The sequence below is a fragment of the Adiantum capillus-veneris genome, chromosome 7, assembly GCF_014529385.1.
Source record: "Adiantum capillus-veneris isolate H3 chromosome 7, ASM1452938v2, whole genome shotgun sequence".
NCBI lineage: Eukaryota > Viridiplantae > Streptophyta > Polypodiopsida > Polypodiales > Pteridaceae > Adiantum > Adiantum capillus-veneris.
In genome coordinates, this window is record NC_140937.1 from 66,359,004 (window position 1) to 66,381,449 (window position 22,446).

Below are 22,446 nucleotides of genomic sequence, written 5' to 3' on the forward strand. Positions count from 1 at the left end.
CTCGCTCCGCCAGGTGAAGAGCCTCAGACGGTCTATATCGCAACTGATTTAGAGCCTAAAGAAGAAGAACAGTTAACACAGCTTCTCAAGAAGTATAAAGATGTGTTTGCATGGTCCTTCAAAGACCTCAAAGGAGTTGATCCATCGATATTCCAACATACAATACCGTTGAAATCAGATGTCAAACCTAGCAAACAACGTCCTTACACATAGAATGACACATTTGTTAAATGAATCAAAGAGGATATTGACAAGCTAATGGATGTTGAATTCATCTACAAAATGGAACATACAGATTGGGTGTCACCCATTATGTTTGTCCCCAAAAAGAACGGAAAGCTGCAAGTGCGTGTAAACCTCCAAAAAGTAAATGCAGCCACCATAAGGGATAATTATCCCTTGCCTATCACAGAACATGTACTTGAGAGGGTGGTTGGGAAACGGGCTTATTCCTTTCTAGATGGGTTTTCAGGGTATAACCAACTAGCAATTGCAATAGAGGATCAACACAAAACAGCGTTTGCCACAGAATGGGGAATATATGCATATAGAGTTATGCCTTTCGGCTTAACCAATGCACCAGCTACCTTTTAAAGGTTAATGACTCACGCGTTCAAAGAATACATGAGAATATTCTTGGAAATATATATGGATGATCCTTGTGTACACTCTCTTCTACAAGAGGAACATATTGACCATTTACAAAAGGTATTTGAGAAGTGCAGAACATATCGAATCTGTCTTAACCCGGAAAAGTGCATTTTTATGGTTAGGCAAGGCCGCATCTTAGGACATATTGTCTCAAGAAATGGCATAACCACTGACCTAGACAAAATCAAAGTCATAGTATACTTGCCCAGGCCTACTAATGAGAAACAAGTGCAATCCTTCATGGGACACAGTACGGATATTATCGAAGATTCATATATATGTATGCAGCCATTGCGCAACCTCTATATTGCTTGTTAGTCAGTTTTGATTGGACTGAGGAGTGTGAAACTTCATTCCAAAAGCTTAAGGAAAACTTTGTATCAGCACCTATACTTAAAGAACCAGATTGGGAAAAGATATTCCATGTTCACATTGATGCATCTGCATATGCAATTGGGAGTATTCTGGCTCAACCTAGAGACGGGACAATGGATTTCCCAGTTTGTGATGCAAGCCGACAGCTAAATAATGCAGAAAAGAACTACACAACCACTGAAAGAGAGGAGTTAGAGATGTTTTATGATGTAAAGAAATTTCGGCATTATTTGCTCGCAAACAAATTTTTGTTCTTCACAGATCATCGAGCTCTTTTGTATCTCGTAAATAAACCATGCAGTACTGGGAGAATTGTACGCTACTTTATTATATTGCTAGAATTTGACTTCACAGTGGTGGTCAAAAAGGGTAAAACTCATCTATGGGTGGATCATCTTTCAAGGCTGTAAAACGGGGAAGCTTGTGAAGGAGTAGATGATGACATACATGATGCTTATCTTTTCAATATTGAAATGATACCCAAATGGTCTCAGAAAATTGTTAACATTCTTTCCTTTGGAGGTAGATTTGATAACAAGGAAGACAGATCCAAATAACAAACAATTCCACGAACAAAAAACTTCCAGTTGATTGCAGGACGGCTGTATCATCTAGGCTCGGACCAAATTCTACAATTACGTATAAATCCGGAGGAATTCGAATGTTATCTTGAAGAACCACATGTCAAGGATTGTGCATTTCATTGTTCAACAATGAAAACACACCAACGACTGAAACAATTAGGGGTTTTCTGGCCAACTATGTATGCTGACACACATGTTTATGTTAAGAATTGTACTATATGTAGTGCCAAACGACTAGTGGACCATGCGACATTGTTTCAGGTAAACATTGCACCTGCATGGAGTCAATATATCATTGATTTCTTAACCACAAGGACATTTCATGAAAACATTACAAAAGCATGGAAAAGGGCTATAGAGCTGGAGGCTCGCAACTTTAATTTGATTGGGAATCAACTCTATAAAAGAGGAAAGGACAAACAACTTAGAATCTATGCAAGTGAAAGTGAATACCTGCTGATTCTAGAACACGCACATGGAGGAATAATTGGAGGCCATTTTTCACGCGATAAGACAAAAAAATTTGTCTTAACCGAAGGAATATGGTGGCCTACATTTCATATGGATGCTGAGGAGTTTGTAAAGCGTTGTGACTCATGCACTACAATACTACATGGAGATATCGACGCGCGTATATCAACGAAATTAGCGGGCGTCGATATACGCATCGCAATGTGCGTCAATATACACGTGGAAAGGCTTTATTTCCCACCCATATATTGACGCGTATAGCGGCGCAAAAAAATTTGGGGGGAAAAAAGCGAAACCCGCGAGCAGCAGGGGCCATTTTCGCCTACGCTGTGCTCAAATCTTGGCCTCCACCTGCTGCGCAGGTATTATGCCCCCCCCAACCCCTCTCTCTCTCTCTACATCGTGTGTGTGTGTGTGTGTATGAGAGAGAGAGAGAGAGAGAGAGAGAGAGAGAGAGAGAGAGAGAGAGAGAGAGAGAGAGAGAGAGGTGTGTGTGTGTGTAGGAAAGAGAGAGACACAGAGAGAGAGAGAGAGAGAGAGAGAGAGAGAGAGAGAGAGAGAGAGAGAGAGAGAGAATTAATGTATGCTTAGGAAATTAAAATTAAAGAAAAATAATTAAAGAGAGAAATGAAATGAAATGTTATATTAACGTCTTCGAAAGGCCAAAGTGACCTATGAGACATGAGACAAGAAAGTTACAATGTGATGGATCTGATACAAAGTCAGAGTAAGAAGATGACAAAATAAAATATTATGGAATCCTAAACTGCTGGGTATGGACTAAACGGTTAAACCAGCTAGCTAGGATAGGTAGATCATAGGAGATCTAGTAGCTATCGCTGGCGGATCTCATCAATCTCCTCCATGGTCAGTAGTCTGACCGGGCGTTATGCATGTCGAACCAAAGTGACCTAGCTAGATCCTCTCATGCAGCCTCTGTCGATGTTGTGTAGTCCTCCGCAGTCGTGGACGTCTAGATCTCCCTAGCTCAGTTGCTCGTTCGATCAGTAGAGAGATAGGGAAGTATAGAGAGAGAGAGAGAGAGAGAGAGAGAGAGAGAGAGAGAGAGGTAAGTAGAGAGAGAGAGATAGAGAAAGAGAGTTATATATATATATCTATATATATATATATATATATATATATATATATATATAGAGAGAGAGAGAGAGAGAGAGAGAGATAGAGAAAGGTTGGGAAGTGAAGAGCGAGACAGAGAGAGAGATAGGAAAATAAGGAAATAGAGAGAGAAAGAGAGATAGCGAGAGCGAGCGAGCGAGAGAGAGAGAGAGAGAGAGAGAGAGAGAGAGAGAGAGAGAGAGAGAGAGAGAGAGAGAGAGAGAGAGAGAGAGAGAGAGAGAGAGAGAGATAGCGGGAGTGAGATCTAGAGAGAAAGAGAGATCGAGATCGCTTTTTTGAGCAAGAACCATGCAAGGCTTCTGAATCTTTCTCAAGTTGCTCATGCATCTCCACATTATCTTCTGGCTTGGACATGGGGGCCCCGTCCGGTTTACAATCAGGTAGAAAACTTTCATTGGGCTGAGAACTTCCATGGCTTGTGCATGTGGTGAAAAAAACACCACAATGGGCATAATATCCTTGGAAAAACCTGTGCAAAAAATTGCAAACAGACGGAACATTACAAAAATGAAAAAAATGTTCATGCTTTAATATATGATTCATCAAGTGCGGCATTGGAAAGCTTTCTCTGATAGGCTACCTCGGAATGGAGGCAGGTGGGTTCGTAGATAGAGAAGAAACTATGGAACTAAAAGAGGCAAAGGGGTTTTTCCTGCTACATGCATTTCCATGTACACCTGGGAGTGCACGTATGTGTCTACCCATATAGGATTTGACCAATAAAGACGAGATTTTGACCCGGTGGTCCTGATCTCCGTACACCTCTGGACCGAGGTGTACGGAGATTGGGAAAGACTAGAGAATGTATTAAAACAACATTCATAATCATTGTAGATGGCAACGTCATCAACTAACATGGAGGAAAAGATTGCATGCTCGTGCACACTCTGCAAGTATCAAATCCTCCGTAAGTGTAGGATATGTAATGAGCATGTGCACAAGTACGGAGAGTTTGCTAGAGAAACCGTACAAAATCTACAATACGACTCCTACGGAACGGGCATTGATTTCCGCGACATAGCACCTACATCTGAGAGAGAGAGAAAAAAGATTATGCGTGAAGGTCCGACCAATATAGAGCCACGGATGGAAGTAGAAAAGGGCTTACAGACAGAAGACGACGGCATGGAGGAGATGCTGGATGCCTTCTTCCAGACAAGCGAGGAGAACGCGAACGAAGCAGCACCACAAGCCGTGCACCTATCTCGTGAAGACATGTTGAGGAAGTTGGCACGTCAACCAATCCATGAAGGCGCCAAAATATCTGTGCTTCATACTTGTCTGGCGTTTCTCAATCTTCAGTCAGTGTACGGGTGGTCAGATGCAAGCGTCACTACTTTGTTTAGGTACGTAATTTACAAAAGAGATTTTCCGATTCCAACAATGATGTGCTCGGAGAGCTTTTTAATTTAATGTGGCTTAAACAGGTTATTGCGGGAGCAACTTCTCCTGGCTGGCAATGAAATGCCCCCCTCCAGGCCAGACGCAAAACAACTTCTGACCTTAGTTCGCTTGGACTACAACAAGATTCATGCATGTCCAAATGATTGCATTCTTTTTCGCAATGAATTCGCAGATTGTCTATCGTGTCCTAAGTGCGTAGCAATGTGCTACAAAAAAGATACAGTTGGCGAGACAGTGCCAGCTAAAGTGTTGCGGCATTTCCCTATTATTCCTTGGATAAAAATCATGTTTCATTGTGGTTCCATTGCAAAGTTGATGCGGTGGCATTCTACGAATAGATCCACTGACGCAACATTTAGGGTGCCCGCTGATTCAAAGGCTTGGAGGCACATTGAAGATACCTAGCCATATTGTAAGAGTGAACCACGCAATTTGCGTTTGGGCATGGCAATGGATGGAGTCAATCCATTTGGCTTGAGAAGCTCGTCATGGAGCACTTGGCCTGTGTGCCTTATCGGTTACAACCTCCCGTCGTGGCTTGTTATCAAGAAGGGTCATTTGATTTTAAGCTTGATTGTACCTGGTAAGTTCAAGACAGAAAACATGGATGTTTATCTAGCTCCACTAGTTGACGAGCTCCAGGAGTTATGGCATGGGATCGACATAGCAGATGCGGTTGAACCAGTAGGACAACAGCATGCAAGGATCCATGGAATTCTTATGTGGACTATGCATGATTGGCCAGGATACGGAGAAGCTTCTAGTAATGGTTATTGATTTACAAAATTCTCGCTATTCGCAAGCCCTTTTCCTTGGCCTGATTCATGCTTTGATATATGCAGGACTAACAACTTCGGGATACAATGCATGTCCAATTTGCGGGCAGTCTTTGGATGTGCGCTATTCTACCTCTCTTCGAAAGACAACTTATCAAGGCCACCGCCGTTATCTTCGAGATGGCCATCACTTGCGCGAAGGCCAGCTTCGTCACGTCGAATGCCGTCCTATGCATGTACAAGAGTGGCGTCGCCGATGGGAGCAACATGAGCAGCCGCCTGTTCCAGGAATGACACGTTTGTCCATTCTCCATACGTTGCCGTACTGGGGTGATCTACTAATTAACCATTTGCTGGATCCAATGCATATATTCAATATGTGGGAGAGATCCTCTGGAAGACAATCATGGGAATGAAAGACAATCGAGCTTCACGAGATGATTTGCAGTCGGTTGGAAAGATGCCAGAGCTGTGGCCTTTCATTAATGCAGCTGGTCAAACAAAACTTCCAAGAGCGCCATGGGTGTTGCTAAAAAACGAAGAGCGACAAGTGGAAAGGGTGATTTCAGGCTTACCCTTGCCAGACTATCTCGCTCCTCTACCTGAATTCCCTACAATGGCATGGTTGGACAAGACAGTGAGAGCAGCTCGACAGATCGGAGAACCCATATCTCTAGAAGAGGAAGAGCTGGCTATTAGATGTGACTGGAAGTATCATACATACATGGCACTGTGGTCACATGGAAAGCATTTCAGAACACAAAAAATTGACAGCAGAAGAAATACATTTGATAGTGGGGTAATGGTTAGTTTCATGCAAAAGAGCAGGGCCAGTGCTAGAGACACGAATGAGAGCACTAGCAACCTGGAGAGTTTGCTGGTGTCAGATATCCTGAAAGTAAGCTTCATGCGGTTTGAGATGTTTTTGTTGGATGTGAAGTGGTTCAAGGTGATTACTTTTGGTCGCAATGCAACGGTACGCAGAGATGGAAACAAACTTGTGCAAATAGATTCTACAAAGACTTGGACAGATGCGAGCGACACATTTGCTCTCCCCGAACATTGCGAGCAAGTGGTCTTTGTACCGGACCCTCGAGAGCGACAATGGTGGTTTGTGGTTCAGGTTGCTCCAAGAAATAAACAAGTATTTGAAGGGCAAGATCTCCTGGAGGAAAGTCAGTCAGACGACGTCCATACTACTGTGACATTAGATGAGATGGACGAAGGTATGGCAGAGGAAGCTGACAGATATACGAGGGATGACGCAGACTAGCCAGAATTGACGCTTGTAGATGAAGATGCAATGGATGAAGACAATCTGCCATAACGAGTTGGAGCAGAGTTATGTTTGCAATTAGAGATAGACGATGATACGGTGCAAGATCTTATCGATGATGCCTCACTCGTCGAGGCCTAGGACTGTAAGTGTTTGTGTGAAGACTTTGATTTAAAATTAAGCTTAAAGTTCATTTAAACAACTGTTTTCTGATGCTTTATTTTACTTTCTTTGTGTAGGACTTTAGTATGGCAGACGAGATTCCAGATCCCGCTTCCATGAGTGCAGATGCATTCATGGGCTTCGTTACACGTATGACGCCTGCTCAGATGGCAGAGGCTTCTCAATACTGGGTAGCGAGAGGCACGGGTACTACGCCTTCGGGCTTCACACCCGAGGGACCGACGCCTAGGGGGGGGACGGCTACGGGGTTCAGGACGCCTATGGATACGACGCCTTCTTCTCCCATCACGGCCGCTTCGACACCTAGGGGTGGGGTAGAGGCGGGTACGTCCTCATCTCCACAGCACAGGCGCACTCGCCGATCTCGGCGATCGTCAGGTGGAGGTGGTGGTTGCTGTGGAGGAGGGTCCACAGATGCTTCGACCCCTCCTCGCTCACGACCCCCGTCTTACCCAGGCACACCTCTCGACACACCTCTTGGCACACCTCGGACACCTTGGGGGGCACACGATCCTAGTGCCTCCAAGCTCTATACTGTACGGGGAGATAGTTCTGTTGACATGGATAGAGTCTGGACTGAGATGCGACAGCGGATTCGCCAGCTCGTGGAGCTGTAGTTTTTGACCAGGATTCTGACATCTTGGGATCAGCAAGAAAAGGAAAAATTCACTTACATAGTGGAGACCATCCTGAGAGAGTACCAACCTGCTCCAAGTTCTTCCATTGTTTCGGCGCTGTGGATCAAGGGTGTTGCACGGGACACCATCAAACATCGACGAGATGCAGCTCGGAAGGCTTTCAGAACTGGCTCCCCAAAGCCTTCGGGCATCCCACACGAGACGTGGCTGTAGATCAAGGAGGATGAGCGAACAGCGGCCACGCGGTTCAGACAGCACCGTGAGGCCGCACAGGTACGACAGATGACTAGGGGGACATCTCATCTTGGCAACGGAGGCTTCAACACCTTTTGCTATGAGGTTGTGAGTTTCTAATCCAATCTTAACTATGGCATTTTTTAAAACGCGATGAATCATGTATTCTTATTACTTTGATTTTTGTATAAATGCAGAATCTTGCGATGCATCGAGCTCCATCATGCGAGGAGGAGTCAGATGGATATCGGAGAGGTATCTACGAAGTACTGAATGATCTTGAAGCTTCAGGAGAGCTTGTAGACTGGGAGGCCTTACAGTCTCGCTGATCGCTTGAGGTGAGACGTTAATATGTGTGAGTGGATTTAATTAAGTCAGTATATGTGAAGTAATATCAATACTAATTTTGTGAGTTGTCCTATGTGCAGGTTGCGACGCCTAGTCATTAGTGGACCAGATTTCATCTATATACTTTGTGAGACACAGACATGCTTCTGTGTCTCTTTTTTGTACAAACAATTAGTGTTCAGACAGTTATTGTTTCCCTTATGGTTATGATTATTGTCATTGTCATTGTATAGACAGTTATTGTTTCTCTTTCTGGTTATACTTATGGTTATTGTTAATTTTGTTTATGGTTATGGTTATCTGCATTATGGTTTTGATCAAAGTGATTATAGCCGGTTATGGTTTTAAGTTATGGTTATGGTTCGTTATGGTTATGCTTTTAAGTTATGGCTATGCTTTTCAGTTGGTACGGTTGTCTTTCATTGGCCTTAAATCTCATGTGAGATCCTACATGGATAGCATGTAGGAGGCGTATACATGATATGGTTTTTTTTGAAAAGTTTATGTAAAAACAAAGGGAACTCTGCCAAAATTTCTGCGCACGGGAGCATGGTTGATATTTTGGTGCTGCTCGCTTTCTTGGGCAGAGGGCACGAAGTCTGGCTGTGGCTGTGTCCATCTTTTAACTGGGCACAGGCCAGGCTACCTACCCTCTGCCCAATAATTTTTTTTTCTACTATGGTCGTCGCTATGCGCGTCGCTATGCGCGTCGCTATACGCGTGGCTATCAGTGTCGCTAATAGCGACTAGTTTCACAGCGATGCGTATAGCGACGCTCATAGCGACGGGCAGCGTCGATATATGCGTTGATAACACCTTCTTTTGTTGTAGTGATGTCAGCGCACCAAGGTGCCGATAAAGAGAGATAGGACGCCACTACGGCCAATGATACGAGCAAGGGCATTTGCAAAATGGGGTATTGATTTTGTGGGGCCTATTTCACCCCCTGCATATCGCACCCATACCCAATATATCATTGTGGCTACGGACTATCTCACAAAATGGGCGGAAGCCAAAGCAACACAAAAGTAGACGCACGAACTACTGCACAATTTTTGTATGAGAATGTCTTTGTATGATACGGATTACCAATAGAAATTGTCAGTGATCGAGGAACACATTTTCTTAGTGAAGTCATTGAATATCTACTAGAGGAATTCATGGTCATACATAGAAAATCTGCTCCATATCATCCACAAGCAAATGGACAAGCTGAGGCCACAAATAAAACACTGTGCACAATTTTTACTAAAATTGTATCCGAGTCAAGGACAGACTGGGATCAGCAGTTACACTCAACACTATGGGCATACAGAGTAGCTTACAAAACATCAATAGGAACAACACCGTACAACATGGTGTTTGGCCTAAACGCTATATTACCCATAGAGTTTTTAATTCCAAATCTACAAGTAGCGAAACACTTAGAATGGACATGGCATGAGCTCTCTTCAAGAATAGATGATCTTGAAAAGCTAGATGAACTTCGATTGAGAGTTTTAGCTTCGATCTATGCTAAAAAGAGAAGACAAAAAGGGTTTTTTGACAAGCATGTGTTGTTGAGATGTAGAGAGAAAGAGAGAGAGACGAGACAAGAGACACACCATATACGCTCCCAAAGACTGATTCATATTGAGGACAAGATACAAATATATAGGTGAGACCAAGTTCAGTAGAGTGAGCCATATATATAGCTCCAACACCCCCACTCAAACAAAGGTCTCTAGCTTTGGATGAAAAAACCCTTGGGGAGTTCAAGGGAAAAACCCAAGCCCCTATACAATGTGAAATATGAACCAGCGGTGATGATGTGAAAGTGAATTGTGTATCTATGTATAAATATTCAAGTGACTTAGATATCACAAGGTGCAAATGTGGAGTGTGCATAGTGCATGGTACCTAAAAGATTACAATGTCATATGTACAAAGCTATTACAATAGCAAAGAAGCTAATCTAGAAAGAGTGAGGCCGAAGCAACTCCAAGCTCCGAGCGCAAGAGGATGAAACGTGACTCATTGAGGCCTTTGGTCAAAATTTCTGCAATCATCTGGTCACTTGGACAATGTTCAACCATAATGGTTCCTTTGCGTACTTCATACCTGACATTATGATAATGGACAGCAATGTGCTTTGACTTATTATGTTGAACATAGTCTTTTGCAAGACTAATAGCACTTTTGCAAGAGGAGAGTGACCAATATCAACCAGCATTTGTCGAAGCCAAATAAACTCACGAGCCGCAAGTGATGCCGCAACATATTCTGACTCAGTCGTAGAAACTACAACACAACGTTGTTTCTTGCTGGTCCAAGAAACAAGACAGCCATTTATAAAGAAGCAATTTCCACTAGTAGATCGCATAGATAAATGTGAGCTTGCCCAGTCTGTATCTGTGTAACCCAAAAGAGAAAGAGATTGCATAGAATCCGATGTGAGTTGTCATCGATAGACTAAACCAAAATCTGTAGTGCCTTTCAAGTATTTCAATACACGATTTGCAGCAGACCAATGCTTAAGAGAAGGACATGCAAGATATTGTCCAAGATAATTAGCAGCAAACAGAATATCAGGACAAGTGTTCATGCCAACAAACTGAAGACATCCAATCAAGTTAGCATAAGGTTGTTTTGTGACAAGTTGACCTCCATTGTCAGAAGTATTCTTCATAGAGCTCGCAAGACAAGGTGTGTTGGCTGAATGTGCAGATTCCATACCAAATTTTTGAATAGTATCTGCAATAAACTTTGACTATCGAAGGAATAAAATACCTTTTGTACGGTTCCGTTGGATTTGAATGCCAAGACAAGAGTGAATCTCTCCAAGATCCACCATATCGAATGCAGAAGACAATAACTTTTTCACTTGCTGAAGAAATCCCAAATCATTGGAAACAAGGATGGTATCATCCACATAAAGAGCAAGAATCACAAAACTGCTACCTTGGCGTTTTATGTATAAGTTGGGGTCTGACGAGCAAGAGATGAATCCTTTAGAGGTGAGAAAAAGATCAAATTTTGTATACCAGGCTCGCGAAGCTTGTTTGAGACCATATAGTGCCTTATGGAGTTGAGCAACAAGGTCTTCTTTACCTGGAATAACAAACCCTTCTGGTTGTTCCATATAAATTTCCTCTTCCAAGTCACCATTAAGAAAAGCAGTTCGCACATCCATTTGATGAGCTTCAAAATCAAATTGAACAGCAAATTCCAATAAAACTCGAACACTTGTAATGCGAACAACTGGTGAAAAAGTCTCTTGATAATTAACACCAGCTACTTGGGAGTAACCTTTTGCAACTAAACGCGCCTTGAACTTGTCAAAAGATCCATCTGCTTTTACTTTTGTCTTATACACCCACTTACATTTAATAGCTGTACGACCAGGAGGTAATTCAGTTAGTATCCATGTACCTTTAGAGATAAGAGAATCGTACTCTGCTTCCATAGCCTCTTGCCATTGATCCTTTTGTGGTGAAGAGATAGCTTCATCATAAGTAACGAGATCCTCAGAAGTAGAAAAAGCATTATCAGCAATATCGTCATCATAAACATGACATGAGCCATGTTCAAAATCAATAGGCAGATCAACAAAAATATCAATATCATCATTGGCAACATTTGGAATGGATGGTTGTGAAGAGGAAAGTTGCTCTATAGGAAGAGTTTCATCTTCTGAAAGAAATGGAAAAGCCTGAAGCAATGATTTAGTATCATCAGAATCATCCATGGACCATGAGCCTCCCATAAGCTGTTCGTTAAAAGTAGCATCACGATTCACAATTACTTTCTTGGAGGAAGGGTCATAGAATTTGTATCCTTTGGAAGTGTCAGAATATCCAATAAAAATAACTTTAAGACCAGGAGCATCAAGCTTTGTTCGTGTTTCTTTGGGAACATAAATATAAGCAATACATCCAAAGGTTCGAAAATGAGATACAGAAGGAATATAACCTGTCCATGCTGTGATGGGTATCTTACCAGGGGGTGCAGTAGTAGGAAGATGATTCTGAATAAATGCTGCTGTCAAAGTAGCTTCAGCCCAGAAAACACGAGATAAGCCAGAATGAATTAGCATACATCTTACAGCATTGAGAATAGTGCGGTTCTTTCGTTCAGCAACACCATTCTATTGAGGCGAATATGGAATAGTGTGTTCATGATGAATTCCACTGTCAGCACAGTAACTCACAAACTCTCGAGAAACATATTCTCCTCCATTGTCACTACGAAGCTTCTTTAGGCGACGACCAATTTGAAGTTCCGCAGCCTTGTGGAATTGTTTGAAAACAGATAAGGCTTCAGATTTTTGTCTAAGTAGAAATACAGTCGTATACCTTGAGAAATCATCAATGAAAGTAATGAAGTAGCAATATTGTGATCTCGAAGAAGGTAGAGGTCCACATATATCAGTATGAATAAGATCCAATATGTCATGAGAATGAGTTGTATTTTAAAGAGGAAAGGGTTTACAATTTTGTTTCCCAACAGCACAAAATTCACAAATTCCCATATGGGGATGGGATTTAAGATCCATGCCATGAATGAGATCACGACGTTGAAGATCAAGGAGTTTTGAGAAATCAGCATGAACAAAACGGTGATGCCATACTTTGCAATCATGATCACCTGGAGCAGTGACAATATTTGCTACAGCATCGTTGAGAGAGAGTTCAAACAAATTACCGTTTCGAGGAGCAATGGCTATACTCTGTCCATCTTTCTCAATTCGGCATTTGGTATGATCAAATCCAACAAACAAACCAAGATCAACAAGTCTAGCAACTGAAAGAAGATTACGTTGAAGATCTGGTACATGTAATACTCCTCGCAAAATTCGAGTGGAAGAAGATAAGGTACCAAGATATAAGTCTCCAATACCCTTTACTTGACAAGTAGTATCATCAGCAAGATAAACAACACGTTGAACTGGCAGTGGATCATAGTTATGGAGCCACTTAGACTGATATGTCATATTTCCTGTAGCACCAGAATCGACAATAAAAAGTGATCCATCACGTACATGAAGTATTCTGTTTGGAGCAATTGAACATAGGACGCAGCTTGTTTCTGGTACAATGTTGTTTCGATGTTCAGTAGCATATGCTCTATTCCGATCTGTGTCGAATCTACGCTTATAGCACATATGAGTGGGATGATCAGATCGTCCACAATATTCATAAGAAGAAGAAGAAGAGTCTCTAGATAAATGTGGTTGTTTTGTGGTAATATTGTGTTCTTCATCATATTGACATGCCCAACAATCATCTTCAGTATGGCCATTTCTGTTGTAGTAAGAACATTGCTTATTAGGAAATTTGAGACGAGAGAAAATATTACCGTGACGGCCACCTCTGCGGTTTCCTCGTTGAAATGGACGCCTTCGAGCATAAAAAGCACGTTCCATCTGTTGTGACTCGGTCTCCTCTTGTGAAATCATAGCTGTATCGTGACCAGCATTCCGACGTTCTTGACGTTGAGAGTATTCAATTAAAGACATGCAAGCTTGGTAGAAATCAAGACCATCTTTATTAGAGAGAATAGTAACAATGTTATCATAAGAAGAGTCCTTCACCGTATCAAGGAGAAGTGTAATCAGTTGCTTTTGTGGAACAGGATCACCGGCAGCAGCAAGTTGATTAATAATAGATTTGAAAGATTCAATATGTCCCGTCATGAGAGTACCAACTTCATATTGTAACTTGTTAAGCAACCCTCTCAAATAAAGTATTTCTGTAACAGATTTCTTCTGAAAGTTTGCAATAAGGTACTTCCATACGTCGTGGGAAGTAGGCAGTTCATACATATCAAGCAAAAGGGAATCAGTAAGAGCAGAAAGAATATACCGATGATCTGCTTTATCACGTCGTTGCCAATCCGTATAGGCAACATTCCAATCTTCAAATATAGGTCCTTCAGTGATAAGAACGTTATCATTATCCGTATCAACAGGGTGAGGCGGACAAACACGATTTCCAAGAACAACATCGGAGATTTCATCGCCTTCAAGAATTAACAACATCTTTGCTTTCCAGCCTGGAAATCCTTGACCTTGAAAAGGAGGAACAGAACGCTGGCCAGAAGGAAATCCGTTGATGAGAATATTCATAGCCATATCTTGTTGCAAGAAGACGTATAAGATAAGATCGCAGAATCTGCACACCATATATGGTGAAGGCCGCAATTGAGAATGAGAGAGATATGAGTACTGTGTTCTGTCAACGATAGACGTAAGAAGGATGCTCAAGGAACGTCCAAAGATGTGAGAGACGTCACCCAAAAAAAGGCAGGGTAAAGGAGACGTTAATAATAAACGAGTCCTCAAAATAGAGTGGCGTGAGACACAAGATTGACGGCCACAATACGAATAGAAAAAATCTAAATCTTCTCGAAAAAGCTAACGCCAAAATAAGAAAAATGATTGCGGACTCTTCACGAAGAAGTAGGACGAAGAAAGCTGCGTCAAGCTCAATTGCAGTAAAAACAGCATAACTTTCTGCTGCGAACTCCGATTGACGCAAACCTAGAAATCAAATCGAAGAGCTCGAGGAGACGAACAAGTTTTGGATGAAAAGTGCTATTGCGCCTTTCCCGTTTCTCCAAATTTTGAGCAGAACAGCAAGAAAAATTGAGATGAAGTTCAGGGTGTCATTAACAAGAAAACGTAATCAACGATTAGATTGATTAGAAATAAACGCCACATAAAACACTAATCATATTCTTCTTAACACAAAACAACCACAATTAACAAGAATCAACGCTCAAAAAATAAAATTTGGAACAATTTTGAATCTTACATGCGAATCGCATACACATACTGTTGTCACCATGAATTGAATCGACGCGTGATCATTACCGCTCTGATACCATGTTGAGATGTAGAGAGAAAGAGAGAGAGACGAGACAAGAGACACACCATATACGCTCCCAAAGACTGATTCATATTGAGGACAAGATACAAATATATAGGTGAGACCAAGTTCAGTAGAGTGAGCCATATATATAGCTCCAACATGTGTGTACGAAAGAGTTCAAAACAGGTGATTATGTACTTGTTTATACCTTGAAACAACATGCTAAGAAACTTAAAAACCAAGGGATGGGACCCTTTGTGATTAGTGACTTATCACAAAGTGGAGCTGTCAAGCTTGCTACATTAGCAGGGGAAGAAATGCCAAATTGGATTAGTGGGTGTCGATTAAAAAAGTATCATTTACCAATAACATAGGATATGCTTCAAAAAATCCATCAAGAAAAGCAACAGATGAAGGAGAAACAAAGGGTACGCGAAGAGGCCCAAGAAAAATCAAAAGAACGCATTGCAAAAAGAAGTCTTCTACGACAACAACAACAACAATGTGGATCACCGTTGCGAATAAATGCTATTCGACTAACGAATTTTGGTGAAGAAACAGTGGAGCCAATAGCAGTCAAGGTGGGGAGCAATCACGTTGAATCGACGGCATTGCTTGATTCTGGAGCTCAAGCAAATCTAATCTCTTACAGATTATACAAACAACTCAAGCCCAAAGGTCAACTACATCGTACTCCACAAGTTTTGGAAAGTAGTACATCACATTCGCTAAAAACATTGGGTTCGATTATATTGCATGTACAAGTACATCAATATATTTACCCACAGAAGTTTTATGTGTTTGAGGATGAAAGCACACAACACCCCATGTTCTTGAGACAACCTTGGCAAAAAGAGTATAATGTGCAGATAGATTGGAATACGGATGCAGTCAAAATTCATCATGCACAAGAACAACGGGTGGTAGCCTTTGCTCAGCAACCTTGGACAAATCAGATGGCAGCCATGCAATCACTGGATAAAGAACCAAAAGGATGGGTGCCACTAAAAAACAACACGATACCCATGGTGACCAACAAGGGAACTGCCACCCATGTTCACTACAAGCATAAAACAACACAGACCGCAATGCAAAGATCAAGGTTAGCAACACGTGAAAAACAAGTATGGGTGCGGAAGGATAGAGGTGACATGGTAGACAAACCACAATACAACAGAAGAAGTCAACAGAAGCTCACAGTTCAACCAAAAACCAAGGAAATAAAATAGATATGGATCCCAAAGAGAATGCTCAATAACAACTTAAATGCGACTCGCATTTGGATCCCGAAACCAAAGCAACAGAAACTCCCTTCAGTACAAGCAACATCGGCATGCAGACATACACTACATATGAAACCGACAAACCAATCAATGTGGGTGCCAATCAGCAGCACAACAATGACAACCGTGGAAATAACACTAAACCCACAAAGATCTCCAAAACAAAGCTACAAATGGAAAGCAAAAGAGACAAAGACTATGGCATGAACCGAGTGCGCATATTGCGACTGAAGAGAAACTCAACATGATTGGAAATGCTTGCATAACAGATGTGGATAAGGCACACATTGTGAAATTGTTAGATAGCTCACAAGTATCAATTCGATCCTTGGAGTGCCTTCCCAATGACAAAGCTAAAGTTAGGGACTGGCTCCACATGTATTGCTTTTGGTTGCAAGTCAATCAATATGGTCTAGATCTATTACTAGACATTCAAAATGCTGATCGAGTAAGGCTGCCATTAGAACATCGATTCAGCAACTTTGTCATGCTTTGCCGAAGAAAGTACTTCAATAGAGCATTTCGCGTTGTGGAAGGTGGCATTAAGTCGACCAATGCCATGAATGAGCAACCCGGATTACACAATACAACCCGTCGAGTTGTTTATAGGTTTGTTAATTTGTATGGTTCAATTTTTTAGTCCTCATTAAACTATTACTCAGTAGTTGGTGTGTGTTTATATGGATACTCAAGGAGATTGCACAACACATGCTTGATGAGATGCCCCCCTTGGCAAGTGTATGGACATATGCAGATAACCCTACGTTCATGTATTCCGATGTGAAGCTTGGAAGGGTAAGCGATGCATTACATCGCATTTTTTATGTTAACTCTTAATGCATAGGGAGATTGTGCAGTCCTTGTCCACCATAGAGAAAGCCAAGTGTCCATGGTGGCTAGACATGGTTAAGAACCATGTTCCGGATGAGGAGTTGGAATTATTTCAGCAACATAAAGCAGCCCTTCAACTTACAACTACTACGAATAGTGTCCTGGAAGAGGAGACGACGACAACTTCTCAAGTAGTAGCATCCACTGCATCAGCATCATTTCGTAAGACACTTCCTATAAATCTTGGTAGGGAAGTCGTACATAGGGCATTACAAGCAAACAAGGCTATAGAGGATGGCAAGATGCAAGGGCAACATCAAAGCGCAAGTAGTAGTGGAGGGCTAAGAGAAAATGATGACATAATCAATGAAACATTGGAACCTACAGGTAGTGTTGATGCCTTTGCTTTGTCTATCTAATATGATCCATGGAGTGTTGTGATTGTTGATACATTTTCTTAAATCTAAAAGCTTTGATTTGTAGGCACTATTTACGTTTTCAACATTTCTCTTGAAGAGCTTGTTCATATTATTGAATATCCCCAACAAGCAGAGCAAATGGGGCTTGAGGTGTTAGAGGCCTTCAATGTAGTTTGTAGCCAAGGCACTGTGAAGGGCACTGAGCTAGACTTGTGCATAGACCTCATATTTGCAGATTTTCCATCTAACGTGGCTGTCGAGAGATGCTTTTGCAATAAAGTTCCGTTTTGGAACAAGATAGTGGATAACCTGTATGACACCACATTTCAGCTTGCAGACTCATGCTTGAGTGATAGGGGTTTTTTGTTTGTTTGTACACCATGGAGGAAGGGGTGAAAGTCGAGCAAGCTGGCAAGCAAAAAGGGTTTAAGATATATCATCGTCAAGTTGTAAGATGCACACCACCTATTGGAAAGAGGTTGGGACCCATTGTCACACAGGTACAAGTAATTGATTCTTGATTTAATGTGCAATAGAATTTTAGTGTGGCATCCTATTCTTTAATGACATGTATGACATAAAGCTTTCTATTTGAATAGGTGAATTGCTTGATCTTGTCTGCTTTTGTTCGTTGTTCGACAACTTGTGTGTATCGTATACATCATGATCAGTTGCCAGAATTGAAACTTGGTGGTGACCTTCAATTTGGACAGGACCTTATCTTCGATATGTGAGTTGACTCTATCATTTACTTGTTTATATGCCTAATCCATCATTTATATATATATATCCATTAAAGTAAGTAAAATGTGTATTCAATGTCAGAGTACCTGAAGCAGATTTAGTAAAGAGGAAAGGAAAGCCATGGAGGGGTGGTTGTCAAAGAGGTCAAAAGCTTGTGAAGTACATAATCGCACTTTTTAGCCGTCCACAGGATGCAGTCCTTGACATATTTGCTGGCACGGGTACACTTGGCTTGGCAGCTGGCTTCATGGATAGACATGTCATTATGTTTGAGAGGGATGAGCGCATATATGATCGCTTGTTGAAGCCATTTGGAGTCAAGGTATGTTAGGAGTAGGTTCGTTGAAAATTATAAGTTGATTGACAAGAGGGTATGTATTAAGCAATTGTGTATCTTTTTGCAGATGGATTGATTTTAAAGGGTCGCAATGTAGTTGAAGATTGGATCCAGCCAAGCTTCACATTTTCTTTTTGCTATTCTCTTAGATGATTGTGCTCAAACTTAGACTCACTGGCAGTGCTGTAGATTTCTTCAAAACTACCTTTCTTTTATGGTTGTATAAGAACGGTCGAATATGGTACTCGTGTGTTTGATGGTTGTATAAGAACAGTCGAATATGGTACTCGTGTGTTTGATGGGGCTGTTTTTTTGGGATAAAAATGCTAATTCTTTAGGATGATTTGGGGCTAATCTGGGGCTGTTTTTTTCGACTGAAATCGCTAATTTTGTAGGCTGATTTGGTGGCGGATTTGGGGCTGATCTGGGGCTGTTTTTTGGGGCTAAAAACGCTAATTCTTTAGGCTGATTTGGTGGCGGATTTGGGTCTGTTTTTTGGGCTAAAGACGCTAATTCTTTACGCTGATTTGGTGGCTGATTTGGGGCTGATCTTGTCTGGGATGTCGTCTCATGGAGTGCATTGACTACGGATATGCCCAACATAAGCTAAAAAGGCGAGGAAGCTTAGGGCTGTTTTGAGCATATGCAATGCAAGGACGCCTCTCCAAATGCGATCACCTAATCTTCCATCTTCACGGCATATGCCATTACGCAAGACACTAATATGGGCAAAATAGTTCAGATCATATTGTTAGTCAAGGGCTATTGAAAAACGATGTCTTTCTTGGAATTGCCTTGGTCGACGTGTATGCCAAATGTGCTCTATCTCAGTAAGCACAAAAGGTGGTCGAGGAGTTGCTTGTCAGGGATGTCGTCTCATGGAGTGCACTGATTGCGGGATATGCCCAACACGAAAAAGGCCAAAAAGCTTTAGGGCTATTTTTAGCATATGCAATGCGAGGACTTCTCATGGAATGTACTGATTGCGTGATATTCTCAACACGGGAAAGGCCAAGAATAGGAGCTAAAAACGCTGATTTTCTGGGCTGATTTGATGGATCATTTAGAGGCTAAAAATGCTAAGTTTTAGGGCTGATTTGGTGGTTGATTAGGGACTGATCTTGTCTGGATGTCGTCTCATGGAGTGCATTGACTGCGGGATATGCCCAACACGAGAGGGAAAGGCGAGGAAGCTTAGGACTGTTTTCAGCATATGCAATGCAAGGACGTCTCTCCAAATGCGATCGTCTACGCTTGCATCTTCAAGACATGTGGCATTATGCAAGAGGCTAATATGGGTGAAAGAATTTCGATCATATTGTTAGGCAAACATTTTTGGAAAAAGATGTCGTGCTTGGCATTGCCTTGGTCAACATGTAAGCGAAACGTGCTCCACCTCAGCAAGCACCAAAGGTGGTGGAGGAGTTGCTTGTCAGGTATGTCATCTCATATAGTGCACTAATTGCGAGATATGCCCAACACGGGAAAGTCCAAAACAGGGAGCTAAAAATTGCTGTAATTTTGGACTGTTTTGATGGCGGATTTGGGGCTGATCTGGGGCTGTTTTTTTGGGCTAAAAACGCTAATTTTTTAGGTTGATTTGGTAGCTGATTTGGGGCTGTTTTCTTGGTCTAAAAACGCTAATTTTCTAGGCTGATTCGGTGGCGAATTTGGGGCTGATCTGGGGCTGTTTTTTTGGGCTAAAAACGCTAATTCTTTAGGCTGATTTGGTGGCCGATCTTGTCTGGGATGTCGTCTCATGGAGTGCATTATATTGACTACGGATATGCCCAACATAAGCGAAAAAGGCGAGGAAGCTTAGGGCTGTTTTGAGCATATGCGATGCAAGGACGCCTCTCCAAATGCGATCACCTAATCTTGTATCTTCACGGCCGCTATGCCATTACGCAAGACACTAATATGGGCAAAATAGTTCAGATCATATTGTTAGTCAAGGGCTATTGAAAAACGATGTCTTTCTTGGAATTGCCTTGGTCGACGTGTATGCCAAATGTGCTCTACCTCAGCAAGCACAAAAGGTGGTTGAGGAGTTGCTTGTCAAGGATGTCGTCTCATGGAGTGCACTAATTGCGGGATATGCCCAACACGAAAAAGGCCAAAAAGCTTAGGGCTGTTTTTAGCATATGCAATGCGAGGACTTCTCATGAAATGCACTGATTGCGTGATATTCTCAACATAGGAAAGGCCAAGAATAGGAGCTAAAAACGCTGATTTTCTAGGCTGATTTGATGGATCATTTAGAGGCTAAAAACGTTGAGTTTTAGGGCTGATTTGGTGATTAGGGACCGATCTTGTCTGGATGTCGTCTCATGGAGTGCATTGACTGCGGGATATGCCCAACACGAGAGGGGAAGGCGAGGAAGCTTAGGACTGTTTTCAGCATATTTTTCTAGGCTGGATTTGATGATCATTTAGAGGCTAAAAACGTTGAGTTTTAGGGCTGATTTGGTGATTTGGGACGATTTGTCTGGATGTCGTCTCATGGTGTGATTGACTGCGGGATATGCCAACACGAGGGGGAAGGCGAGAAGCTTAGGGGATGTTTTCAGCATATGCAATGCAGGGACATCTCTCCAAATGCGATCGTCTACGCTTGCATCTTCAAGACATGTGGCATTATGGAAGAGGCTAATATGGGTGAAAGAATTTGGATCATATTGTTAGTCAAACATTTCTGGAAAAAGATGTCGTGCTTGGCATTGTCTTGGTCAACATGTAAGCGAAACGTGCTCCACCTCAGCAAGCACCAAAGGTGGTCGAGGAGTTGCTTGTCAGGTATGTCATCTCATGTGGTGCACTAATTGAGAGATATGCCCAACACGGGAAAGTCCAAAACTAGGAGCTAAAAATGCTGTAATTTTGGGCTGATTTGATGGCAGATTGGGGCTGATCTGGGGCTGTTTTTTTGGGCTAAAAACGCTAATTTTTTAGGTTGATTTGGTAGCTGATTTGGGGCTGATGTGGGGTTGTTTTCTTGGTCTAAAAACGCTAATTTTTTAGGCTGATTTGGTAGCGGATTTGGGGCTGATCTGGGGCTGTTTTTTTGGGCTAAAAACGCTAATTCTTTAGGCTGACTTGGGGCTGATCTTGTCTGGGATGTAGTCTCATGGAGTGCATTGACTACGGATATGCCCAACATAAGCGAAAAAGGCGAGGAAGCTTAGGGCTGTTTTGAGCATATGCAATGCAAGGATGCCTCTCCAAATGCGATCACCTAATCTTGCATCTTCACGGCCGCTATGCCATTACGCAAGACACTAATATGGGCAAAATAGTTCAGATGATATTGTTAGTCAAGAGCTATTGAAAAACGATGTCCTTCTTGGAATTTCCTTGGTCGACGTGTATGCCAAATGTGCTCTACCTTTGCAAGCACAAAAGGTGGTCGAGGAGTTGCTTGTCAAGTATGTCGTCTCATGGAGTGCACTGACTACAACATATGCCCAACACGGGAAAGGCCAAAAAGCTTAGGGTTGTTTTTAGCATATGCACTGCGAGGACATCTCTCCAAATGCGGTCACCTATGCTTGCATTTGAAGGACATGTGGCATTATGCAAGAGGCTATTATGGGTGAAAGAATTCCAATGATATAGTTAGTCATGCATTACTGAAAAACAATGTCATGCTTGGCATTGCCTTGCTCAACTAATACGGGCGAAATAATTCATATGATATTGTTAGTCAAGGGCTATTGACAAACGATTTAGTGCTTGGCATTGCCTTGGTTGACATGTATGCCAAATACGCTCTATGAAAATGTTATATAATGGACTTGGGAGTTGGTTGACTCTCTTACAGTGTTTTATGGCTCTCTAGCTTTTATAGACATGTAGAATGTCTTACTCTATTTAACTCATGAGCAATATATAGGTTTCTCACCAA

The 22,446-nt window shown here is 41.9% G+C and overlaps 1 pseudogene; it reads left to right on the forward strand.

Moving 5' to 3' along the window:
• Window positions 1-16,698: 16,698 nt before the first annotated feature.
• Window positions 16,699-18,722, forward strand: LOC147453985 (uncharacterized; annotated as a pseudogene).
• Window positions 18,723-22,446: the final 3,724 nt, after the last annotated feature.